This window comes from Canis lupus, chromosome 25, assembly GCF_003254725.2.
Source record: "Canis lupus dingo isolate Sandy chromosome 25, ASM325472v2, whole genome shotgun sequence".
NCBI classification, from domain to species: Eukaryota; Metazoa; Chordata; class Mammalia; order Carnivora; family Canidae; genus Canis; species Canis lupus.
In genome coordinates this window covers 44,602,616-44,615,267 of record NC_064267.1, presented here as the reverse complement: position 1 = coordinate 44,615,267, position 12,652 = coordinate 44,602,616, and the positions used below count along the sequence as shown (strand labels likewise).

General features: G+C 52.2%; 1 protein-coding gene across 1 annotated transcript in view; it reads left to right on the top strand.

Moving 5' to 3' along the window:
• Positions 1-12,652, top strand: part of NGEF (neuronal guanine nucleotide exchange factor) — a 39,499-nt gene that overhangs the window by 14,930 nt on the left and 11,917 nt on the right. The gene's annotated exons all lie outside the window — the stretch shown is intronic.

The window sequence follows — 12,652 nt, the reverse complement described above, 5'->3', positions numbered from 1 at the left end:
ATTTAATGAAGAATTGTTGTTGGTGGCGATCAAGGCAAGACAGTGAAGCTTGCTAACACCAGTGTTGCTCTGGAAGTTCTAGCGAGTCCAGCAAAACAAGGAAAGAAATAAGAGATAAAGCATAAGCAAGGACAGTCAAAGCCACCCTTACCTGCCGATGATGGCTGCCTACTTAAAAATCCTGAGGGAATCAAAAGCACTGGATCCTTATTAGGCATTTCAGGGAAATGGCTGATTCTAAGATAAATATCCAAAACTTAGTTGTCTTTGTATGTGTGAGCAAAACTCAGGTCTCGATCAATTAGAAAAAGATGAGTATCCCAAAGAAAAATGGACAGAACAATTCCCAGGAAAATTGCAAGTGGCCGGTGATTAAATTTAAAGGGTGGGAGGGGAGAAATCAAACTCACTGGTTTAATCAAAGAAGTCCAAGTTAAAACAACATTGAGGCATTTCAAATGGCAGAGACTTTAAAATATAAATATATTTAAAACCTGGTGTTGGGCAGATTTTTCAATGAGTACTCTCAAACACACTGATAGGGAGAAAACAGCAATGTGTGTACCAGACCCTTCCAAGGGTATGTTTGCACACTGTCTAGTGTTACCATTCCTAGAAATTTATCTTGAAAAATAATCAGAAATATGCACAAATACTTGTTTATAAGGATGTTGATTCCAGCAAAAATTAGGGGAAGAATGGGAGGAAGAACCCAAAATGCCCAATGATAGGGGAACTACTTAGTAAGACAGTGTACACAGGGAAAACATGTAAAATATATATATATTTTCAAAGAATGAACAAGGTGAATATTTATGACACATTAAGTTTTTAAAGGGCAGGATAGAGGGGCACCTGGATGCACTCTTGGTTTCTGCTCAGGTCTCGATTTCAGGGTTGTAGGATCCAGCTCTGTGGTGGTGGGCTCTGTGCTACACAGTCTACTTCTCCCTCTCCCTCCTCCTCTGCCCTTCTCCCTGCTTGTGCTTTCTCTCTCTCTCTCTCTCTCTCTCTCTCTCTCTCTCTGTCTCTCTCTAATAAATAAAACCTTTTTTTAAAAAAAATTAAAAGATAGGGACACCTGGGTGGCTCAGTGGTTGAGCATCTACCTTTGGCTCAGGTCGTGGTCCCAGGGTCTTGGGATCAAGTCCCACATCGGGTTCCCTGCAGGGACCCTGCTTCTCCCTCTGTCTGTGTCTCTGCCTCTCTCTGTGTCTCTCATGAATAAATAAATAAAATCTTTTTAAAAAATTAAAAGATAAAGGCGGGATAAAGCATTCCATCTATAGTAGAATTGGCATGGAAAAATAGATTTAATAAATAACATTTTCATCATTTCTAATAGATCCAGTAAAGATATTTAAATAACTAGGATGACCTAACAATAAATACAGTCACATGCAGTAGAAAATCACAGGGGCACACAGGCCATGTGTCTTGCTCTGAGACTTTATGGTCTGACTTTTATTTTTTTTTAAGATTTTATTTGTTTGTTTTAGGGAGAGAGTGAGCAGTGGGAGGAACAGAGGGGGAGGGGGAGGGAGAAAATCTCAAGCAGACTCCATGCTGAGCACGGAGCCCCACGTGGGGCTCCATCCCACGACCCTGAGATCATGACCTGAGCCGAAATCAAGAGTCAGATGCTTAACCGACTGAGCCACCCAGATGCCCCTGGTCTGACTTTTCATATTTATTTTAAAAAGCTTAATGTGAGTTTCTATTTTGTTAATATTTGGCAAAGGAAGCAGTGAGATCTCCAGATCTTTTTTGTTCCAAATCAGTGACTTCTGCATTAGATCTTCTCATTTTTCAAGGCAAGTCAGGCAACTGGTACCACCAGCTCAATCTGTTGTTGGAACATCTTTTTCTCCTTAGCTACAAAAGCAGCAGGTTGCAATGAACTACTGTTCACACAAGGAAAATACCCCAAAATGATGGCCTTTTGGTAGGCCTATGTCTTAGTCATTGAAGAACTGGGATTTAAGAACAAAATTGTATGTTTCCCTCCTTTTCTAAGTAAAAATTAGGTAGCTGAAGTTGGAACACGTGGTCTTAGACATCAGGTAGGATTTTCTCGGTTTAGTTTCTGTTTCTTAAACTTATCCTGTAGCCCTCGATTCCCACCCTCCTGCCTGGAATGGTGTTGGGGTTGCTGTCTGAGAACACAAGAGTTTGAGAAAATAATCAGACGTACGTTCAAATTACAAGGTTTGAGAGGGAGGCAGCTGTAGAGAGGGCAGGGGCTTCCCCAGAAAGCCATGGAACGTGGAATGGTCCTGAGGGAGAGTCAAAAGCAAAGGGGAGGGACCCGAGGGGCCTCGCCTCACTGGAGGAAGCATCAGTCACTGCTTGATTCTCACTAGGCCTGACGCCAGCACCCTGAGAAAGAATGGAGAACCTGGAGGGGCCGCCCAAGCATACTACGTGGAGTGGTCACTCCTGTGGCTGGCATGGCCCATGTCCCCAGCGAGCTCCAGGAACCTGTCTAGGCAAAGGGGATAGAAAAGACAGACGTGCATTGGTCCCTGATCTTGGTGAGCTGGGTGTGCACAGCTCAAAAACTGAGCAGGGAATGATATTTTGAGTATCTCCAAGGAAACCAGGTCATGCAGACACTCCCATGGGGCAGCCTGCACAGGCTGGTTCTTATTGCAGCGGGACAGCCCCAGGGTGCCCAGTCAGGACTTCCAGCGTCGCCCTGCCAGGGGCAGGAAGGGAGGGGACCCAGTGGTTATCCTGTGTGGGCCTCCTAGGGGATCTATCAGGATCTATTACGATCTCAGTCTGCTCAACCTCCAAAACAGGATACATTTTTTGTTTTTTGTTTTTTTTTTACCTGTTTTCACAATGTAGAATTTTAATGTACTTAAAAAAAAACTATCCATTTTAGAAGAAAATTATGGGTTTTTAATATGATGTACTTTTTTTTTTATAAAGATTTTATTTATTTGACAGAGAGAGAGCATGCTATGGGCAGAGGGAAAGGGAGAAGCAGACTCCCGGAGGAGCAGGGAGCCCTATGCAGGACTCCGTCCTAGGACCCTGGGATCATGACCTGAGCCAAAGGCAGACCCTTAACCGACGAGCCACCCAGGCACCCTAATATGATGTACCTCTATCAAGAAATTAAATCGTGGGCAGCCTGGGTGGTTCTGTGGTTTAGCACTACCTTTGGGTGTGATCCTGGAGACCCGGGATTGAATCCCATGTCGGGCTCCCTGCATGGACCTGCTTCTCCCTCTGCCTGTGTCTGCCTCTCTGTGTTTCTCATAAATAAATAAAATCTTTAAAAAAAAAAAAAGATTTCAAAAAAAGAAATTAAATCGTGACTGTTATTTTGCTCACCAACCCTCATTGAACCACATACTTGTCTCTTTGGGATAAACTTTAACAATTCAACAAATGAGTCTCCAGTTAGGAGGGACAGGGACTTTGCTCCACGGTTTAAGGACGATAGCCATCACACAGGACATCACACAGCTCCTATCCTATGATAAACACCTGTAATTCTTGCCACAAAGTGATGTTAGCATTTGTCATTTTTGAAAGGAATCTTTTGGATAAATAACTTACGTACCTGATGAAAAGTGCAAAAAGAGGGATCCCTGGGTGGCGCAGCGGTTTAGCGCCTGCCTTTGGCCCAGGGCGCGATCCTGGAGACCTGGGATCGAATCCTGCGTCAGGCTCCCGGTGCATGGAGCCTGCTTCTCCCTCTGCCTGTGTCTCTGCCTCTCTCTCTCTCTCTGTGACTATCATTAAAAAAAAAAAAAAAAAGAAAAGTGCAAAAAGAGTAAATGGATTTACGGTGAAAAACGTCTCCTCTGTGCCTGGTCCCCGAGGGCGGCGTCCGTGTGCCGCACACATGGTGAACCTGCTATTACGTGGTTATGTGCTGTGCTTGCTTTCTCAACTTGGAAAAATGTTTTGAAAATCTTTCTACATCGGCCCAAATGGAGCACCCCATTCTCTTTTTTCTTTCTTTCTTTTTTTTTTTTTTTTTGGTTCGCTTTATGGATCTCTGTTGTTTATGATGTTCCTTGATTTCTTTAGCCAGCCCCCCAACGGATGGCTATTTGCGATTAGAAATGTTGCGGGTCCAGGACATTCAATGCATTATTATATAAAACTGAAATCCTCGCAGTGGATTACCACGGAAACTGCCAGGTGGAATTGAGGAGTTGAGTTCCCTGCTTTTTAAATTTTGGGAGATGCTATCTTCACACTGAGGTATGAGGGTGCTCGCTCCACATCACCACTGTACATGAGCCCATCATTTTGTCTTGACTGATGTGCTAGATAATCAGCGATATCTCGTTGTGGTTTTAATTTCCATTTCTCTTACTGTGAGTGAGGCATCGTTGTAAGATTGTGTCTTTTTAAAGTTTATACCTACGTTAGGGGTGCTCAGGGCCCCCCGCCCCAGGGCTGCAGGAAGCTACAATTTCATATGTGAGCCCTAGGCCCGCAGCAGCACCCCGAGGTCGTTGTCGCCACGCTGTGTGACATGTGATGGCCGAGGCCTCAGGTGGACCCCGCAGACCCCACTGCAGCAGGTCAAGGTGTGCACTCTGGAGTCTGATCCATCATCATTCGTGGAAGAGAGACACTCTCAGGAGCTTGTTCTTTACTGAGTGTCTTTTTGGAGTCACTTCCAGCCACCTTAATACCTGTGATAGTGAATTATTGGGCTAGCCCCAGAAGTGGCAAAGCTTTGTGCTGTTCCAGTCGGGTCGTGGAGGGGAGGGACCAGCCTGGAGCGTGGAGGGGCATCTGCTGGGGGTGGCCACGCTGGCACAGAAGGACTCAAGGCCCCAGAGCAAAGTGCAGGTACAGCCTCTCATGGACGGGCCTGGCCACCCTTCACCCTGGCTCCTGTGACAGCCCCGGAGGAGGGAGGAAGCGTGTGGTCATCTGGAGCATAAGGCCCAGCCTTTGTGGCCATAACTCCCTCTGGCACATTGTGGGGCCTGGAGACTGGACCGAGGGGTCTGAACCAGGGTGTCCATGGGTTATGTCCCCGCAACCTCTAAGGTAGTGGGGTGCTCTAGAAGGAGACCCCTGGCATTATGGCCCAGCTTCCTCTCTGTCTCCTCCCGCCCTCCAGCTAAAAGCAAATGTACCAGGGAAGATAGGCATCAGGCAGGTGCCCTAACACTTAGGAGCTCCGAGTGACAAGTAAGAAAGCTCCCAAGTGACTTGCAGAAGCTTCGGGTGCCAGGGTCCTCAGTCACCGCCACACCTCACGAGGACCTGGACATCTTGTTAAAAGACAGGTTATGTGTGGACCCGGGGCGAGGCCTGGGGATCTGCATTTGCACAAACACCTGTGGTCAGGGGACCAGCTTGAAAAATGTTGGCTTTCCCCCACTTTTGCCTGGCTAACTCTCAGCCCCTTCCAGAACCTTTCCCTGGCTGCCTGCTTCTCCTGCTGCTTGGGGTACGGCCTCCTCCTTGCTTCCCCACTTCACTGTCAGGGTCACCGCTGAGCTGTCATCGGCCATGCCCAGGCTGCATCCTTGGTGACAGCATGCTTCTGTGCCTTTGTGTCCCCAGCATTGAGCCCAGTCACGTCCTGGAGGTGGCTCTTGGTCCAGGTTTATGGAATGACTGAGCTGAGGTCTGGGCAGCAGCGCAAAGTCTGGCCCCCCACGCTTGAGGTCTCCTGGGCCGAGGGTCTCCGAGGGGGCAGGGGTAGGTCTTGGTCATCTCGGGATCCCCAGTGTCTGGCAGCCCCCAGCTCTCAGCAGGTGGCCAGTAAGCTTCTGGAGCATTGAGTTTCCTGTACCTGCCACTTCAGGAAGCCGTCCAGGAGAGAGGATGGGACACTGGACGGCCAGCAGGAGCCTAGAAAGAAGGATGAACGTATAATGCAGCCAGTGGTGTCCTTGTAAACAGATGTGGGCGCTCCGAGCGTGGGGAGCAGGGGGCCCTGGGGAGCAGAACCCGTGGGAGGAAGTTACGAGTGTGTCATCCGTAAACCAGGACTGGGGATCTGGTTTACGCATGAGAGCGCTACTGAGGAGGTTTTTCCTTTAACAAATGTATGAAGCACCTACTCGAAAGAACCATGTTAACAAGCAGATAATTAAGGACCCGGAGAGAGTCTACAGTCTACAGGGGCCAGCATAGGAGGGAGGGGGCTTCTGTACAAATCACAGCAGGCCCACCTCTGAGGACGCAGGGTGCTGGCCTGGCACTGCTGGGCCCTGGGCTGGTGGGAAAACTTGGTGTCTGCGTGGAAGGGCTTCTTGTTCCGTAGCAGAGCAGTCAAGGCACAGAGCTCTGGAGTCAAAAGGACAAACCCTGGTTTTGCACAAACCCTGGTTTTGCCACTCACAGGCCATGGGACCTTAGCACCCTGATCTGTGGGGACAGTCTGGGGGACCTCCAGGGTTGTGGTGAGGACTGAGTCAGGTGATGCCTCACAAGCACATGGCATCACGCCAGGCACCTGTTGGGTGTTGATGAGTGGCAGCTGTTGCTTGCACCCGGGGCTGTGAGTCTCTGATAACCTTGCACGGACGAGGGTATTCATGATCCCTGCTCACCAGGAGAGTGTTGCTCAGTCTGTGTCTGAGCAGGAGCATGGTGACCAAGCAAGAAGCAGGGCCAAGAGTTTCCTGGATTTAGGGAGAGAAAATGCCTCATTCTGGCAAGGGGTGGGGGCAGCAGGAATGGTCCTCAGTTCTTGCCAAATGAACTTTGTCTTCCGGTGCGGTATTTTTGGAAGCCGCGCACGCTGTTTCACAGAACACCTGTGAAGAGTCATCTGTTGGGTCTGAGTCTCCCCAGTGACGCAGGACCTGCAGCAGAGAATGTCTCTTTTCTCTTGACTCTGCTCCCAGGCCTTGCTCCAGTGACTTGGAATAATGCCCAACTTTTCCCTGTTCCCTGAGAGGTGTGTGTCCTGTGTTGGGAGGGGGCTCCTGGCCTTGCCTTCCAGTCCACATCCAGTCCAATGGCTAGCGAATGTCGGCCCAGAGGATGGAAAGGGCCACAGTTCTTGGAGCTGGATGGGAAATTAGGTGGCACTTGACCAGGTTGAGCTGCCATAACCAACTGCCCCAGCCTGGGAGGCTGGACAGCAGGCATGAATTTCTCGCAGTTCTGGGGCTGGAAGTCCAAGATTGAGGTCCCGGCAACCTTGGTATCTGATGGGACCGCTGTCTTTGGCTTGCATCCCTGGTGTCTCTGTCTCTTCTCATGAGGACAGAGTCATAGGGGATCAGGGCCCTACCTCTATGATCACATTAGACCTTAATGACTTCTTCATAGGCCCCATCTCCAATTGCAGTCATACTGGGGGCTAGGGCTTCAACATTATGAGCTTGGGGGGACACAATTCAGTCCCAAGCAGGTGGAAAAATGCAGACTACCTAAGAAGATCCCATTTTGTTCCTTTCACCTGCTCAGATGGGAGCTGAGATCCAGCCGCCATGGACAGCCTGTCCTGGGAATAGCCTGGGATTTGGGAAGAGGTGGGCCCCCACCCCCAAACCGGGACTGTGGGGAGGGGGCTGCTTCTGCTTCCCAGCTGTGCTGAAGCCACACCTGACGGCAGTGGCAGGGAGGCAGGCGGTGGGACGGCTTCCGTCCTGGGGGCAGCTTCCATCCAGGGGGACCTGTGACTCAGGTCACATGACCACATCGTGATAAAGGGAAGGCGGTGGCCTCAGACGGCTGTGGTCCATTAACACGGAGGTCAGGACAGGACAAAATGTGCCGCATGGGGGGTTCCATAGAGAGTCCTGAGTTACAAGGAGATGGTGCAGGTGCAGAGCAAGGGAGGGGGTTGCTCCCCCCCGTGCCCTGCTGGTGGAAGAACCAAGGGCCGATGCCAGTGGCCGTGTGGGAGCGGGGCGTGGAGCACTGGGGCAGTGAGCTTGCCTGGCCGGACCCCGAGGACCCGTGGCAGACGATGAACTGTGACACAAGCTCAACTGTCTGAGACCCAGCAACTGACGGGTGAGTGAAGTGGGTTCTTAACAAGCAGCACTGTGGGTTTTGGCACTGGTTTCTCACCTCCCTCAATCAGAAGCAGGTTAGGTTTTCCCCTGGATTTTCCTGGTGTCCCTGCTTCCTCTTTCATCCCCCTTGCTGATGGGCTGGGGTCTCATTTGTTTCTTCCAATGTGTTGCTTGAACAGCATGGCCAGGTGGTCCTAACTCTGCAACTCCCCCAGTGCTGAGGCCGCCTACAGCACCCCAGTGAACCCCAAGCGGCCCCCGTGGCCGACCCTGCATTAGCAAGGGGTCTTGGCTTTGTGCATCTCTGGAGTATCTTGTATTCAAGGGGTGCAGTGCTGGCCTGGGGTCTGCAGGCTCAGGTGTCTCTGGCCTTGCTCCAGGAAGGGGGAGATGCTTGCCAGCTGAAGCTAAATCCAGTCAGCTCATGTGAGACGGAGCGGTGATGGTCTTGTCCCAGCTGGGACACCAGTGATTTCTCTCTGTTGTTTCCTTTCTTTGGAGAAAAATCTAAATTTACTGAGAAAAATATGATCCAGTGTCTTCTAAGTGTGGTAGGGTAGCCTGCGGGGAGCCAGATGTGGCTTCTCGTCCACAAGCCAACTCGGGAAGTGGTGTGAACACCTTCAGCGCCCAGGAGCAGCCCTCCTGGACTCTGGAAAACAAGGCTGTGTGGTTTAGGCCCACACAGCGGGCAGGGGAAAGACTCAAAGATGGAAACAGGAGCTTGTTGTTTCCTCCGTGGTCCTCTTATGGCCTGGCCACCATCCCCCTGTCCCACCAGGCGCGCACATCCGTTCTCTGCATGAGCATTTGTGCCCTTGGGAATGGGCTTGTCACATCCAGTGTCACCTCCTAGTACAAGCCCCTCTTGATCCCTCTGGCCAGAGCTTCATCCTGTGGAGCTGAGTCCTGTGAGGGCAGCGCCCCAATGCTGACTCCGTAATGACCCCCAGCGTCCAGCAGGTGCTTTGAGATGGGTGGGCTCCAGGCTGACGGCTGTCAGCTGGGGACTGTGGTTACCGTTTTGCACGATGGGAACAGGCTTAGCTGCTTAAAGCAGTTCTCATCCTGGCAAATGTCTGGCTAACTCCAAGGCAGAAGTCTTGACCGTTCTGCTCCTCAGCTGCCCGTGCCAGATGCCAGGGCCACCTCAGTCCCTGCCAACTCCACAACCACCCGGACTGACCCCTCCGAAGCAGCACCCAGAGTTGAGCAGATCTCACCCCTGGAAAAGAACCCAGGCAGGAACGGGCTTGGTAGTGGCAAGGCTGGGAAAAAAACTGGAACAGGATAATTGGCGGAAATCAAACAGGATATTAAGTTGAGCACTAAGCAGCATTGAGAGACGAGCCGTGATTCATAAAATTCGGGTCAGTCTAGCCAAGTGTTCCCCAAGGCTAAGGATCCTGCGTCAGCCCCACTGAGGGTGTCATACATCAGCCGGGGGCAGGTCAGGGGGCCTCAGCCTGCGTGGCCACGGAGCAGTGGTTTTATCAAGGAGTGCCCTATGGTCAGCAACGTGTGCACATTCTTACACACTTTTACACACACACAGCACGTTCTTATGCTCATTCATACACAGTCATATGTATATGCTCTTGTATTCACATTCTTATACTCATTCATATAAACACATCTCACACACATTCACACTCATCACACTCATATATACATACACGCACACATACACTCACACACACCTCTCCCTGTCTGCTCTGTCCCCATTCCCTGGGATTCAAGCTCCATGGTGGCAGGGAGTTGGCCATGCTCACTACTAAATCCCTGGTGCCTAGACAGGTGCTCAGCAAACATGAGAGCAGAGGGGAGAGTGAATGAGTGAATGATGAGTGAGTGAGTGAGTGAGTGAATGAATGAGGGGGTGAGTGAGTGAACAGATGAGTGAGTGAATGAGTAAGTGAATGAGTGAATGGGTAAGTGAGTGAGTGAATTAGTAAGTATTGAATGAGTGAGTGAATGAGGGGGTGAGTACGTGAATGAGTGAATTAATGAATGAGTGAATTAGTGAGTGAGCGAATGCGTGAATGAGTGGATGTATGAGTGAGGGAATGAGAGAGAGTGCGGAGAGCACGCAGGGCCCGGATCCCCATCAGCCCCGCGCTGCACCCAGAGGCTTGACTGAGGGAGAGCGTCGTGACCATCAGATGGGACAACGCCCCGGATGGCGCGTGCGGAAGGAGCGGGGTGCGCGGTGGGCTCAGGGGTGCGGGCTCAGGCGGTGCGGGTGTGCAGGGGTGGCCCTCGGGGAGACGCGCCCTCCGCGGGGCTGCGTGGCGGGCACGGCGCTCCGTCCTCCGAGCACACTCGGCCGCGTCCCTGTGCGGGCGGCGGGTTGCATATTTGCTTAGAGCCTGCAAGCCGCGGTGGCTTGACACCTTCTGGACATCTTCTTAGCGAACCGCAGCGTAGCGGCAGGGAGGTGGTCTGATGCCCGCGCCGCAGGCCGAGAAGCCTCCCGCGGGCCCTTGGCGCCGCCGCAGGCCGAGCGCTGGGTCGTGGGGTGCGGGGCCGCCAGGGAGGCCGCTGGGATGTGCTTTCCGTGGCTTCGCCCGCCAAGTGGACCTGGCCGCCGCGACCTGGGGGTGGCTCCAGAGAGGCTCCAGCGATGGCTCCCATCGGCCCAGGTCGGGGGCACCCACTGGGGCACCAGGTGGGCTCTCCGCCACGGTGGCCCGGGCTCTGATTGCTGGGCCACCCCAGAGTGACTTCCCTGTGGACTCTGACCCTGTTGCTGGGGGGGGGGGGGGTGTATGCTCCTGGAGGTCCCCAACTTGCAAACACGTCGCTTCTTGTAACCCCTGCTCTGCCTGCGGTCTATCGGGGCAGCGTGGTGGCCCAGCCCAGGGCTCGGAAGTCCCTTGGGTTGAGCCTCTGCCCGCCCAGCGGTAACTTTGAGGGCGTTACTTCACCTCTGCCCCTGGTTCCTTTGGGTGGAACAGGAGCCCCCCCGTACGCCGTTCCTGGGGGACCCGGGAGGATTCCTAGTGCCTTTAGAACAAATGCTAGTCCCTCCCTGTCTCCTTCCACCCGTCCTTCCTGGGCCCTGGAGCTCCACTTTCATTGCCAGAGCCTCGAGCCCTGGTAGGGCTCTGGCCGGTGGGGCGGGGGGTGAGGGTTGCAGTGACATATGGGGTGGTTGGGGCACGGAGAGGACCAGAGTCGCTGTGCTGAGGACCAGAATCCCTGTGCTGCTCCATCTGTCTGGTAGTTTTCATATTCAAGAAAGACACAGAGAGAGCTGGGGCCGCTGTAACAAATCAGTACCAACGAGGTGGCTCACGACAGTTGGGGTCTCTTCTCCCCCAGCTGTGAGGCCTAGAGACCTGAGACCAAGGTGTCAGGACTCCCGGGAGCCGCTTGCCCTTCCTAGCTGCCAGCACCTGCAGGTGGCCCTGGGCACGGGGCACATTCAGCTCTGCCTTGGTCTTCACACAGCCTCCTCTGGGCGCCTCCGTGTCAGACGTCTGTCGTGTGTCACATGGCTCCCTTAGAAAGACACCTGTTGTTGGATTTAGACTCTCGATCCAGGGTGATGTCCTGGACATCATTAATCTGCATCTGCATATTTCCCAAATAAATTCACAGTCATCGGTGCCAGAGCTTAGGACACAGACACAGCTTTGGGGGGGTGGGGTGGGCACAGTTCACCCCACTACACCCTCCCTTCTGGGCGGCCACTGTGGGACCCGAACCCACCCTCAGGAAAGGTCATCGGTTTGCTTGGGAGCAAGCCAGGGAAGGTGGGCCCTCACGGCAGAGAAGCTCCTCACTGGAGAGAACAGAGCCTCGACTGGTTTTGCTGTGTGCTTTAGGCTCAGCGACCAGGAAACAGGCTTGATACAGAATAAGGCTGCCTCCAGGGAGCTTATCAGATTCTGGATTTCTTTTTCTTTTTCAAAGTGAAAATTGCTTTATCGATTACATTATGAAATTAGACCATGGAAGAAATAATAGATGCTCATTTTTCAATTTAAAGACAAGTTAGGGGGATCCCTGGGTGGCGCAGCGGTTTGGCGCCTGCCTTTGGCCCAGGGCGCGATCCTGGAGACCCGGGATCGAATCCCACATCAGGCTCCCGGTGCATGGAGCCTGCTTCTCCCTCTGCCTGTGTCTCTGCCTCTCTCTCTCTCTCTCTCTCTGTGACTATCATAAATAAATAAAAAAATTAAAAAAATAAATAAAAATAAAGACAAGTTAGGGCAGCCCTGGTGGTGCAGCGGTTTGGCACTGCCTGCAGCCTGGGGTGTGATCCTGGAGACCCAGGATGGAGTCCCACGTCGGGCTCCCTGCGTGGAGCCTGCTTCTCCCTCTGCCTGTGTCTCTGCCTCTCTCTGTGTGTCTATGAATAAATAAATAAAATCTTTGAAAAAAATATAAAGACAAGTTAAAGGGTGAAAAGATAAAAGATGCACCCCCTCCTGCTGTCTGTGGTTGACACGGTGGCCTGTGTCCTCCAGCTGTCCCTGGGGGTGTATAGGTGGGAGGCCCTCCGTACCGATTTTCACGCCCATTCTGCACCAGGAGACCACCCGCGTCACCGTTAGCAGTTGCTGGGGCTCCAGTATATGCCTGACCTCTTGGGTTTTCACCTACTCCGTGCTCCGGATGTTAGGAGGTCTCTGGGTTTCCATATAGCGAGCCGTGAGCACGTTCTCTCTGCCTTTTAT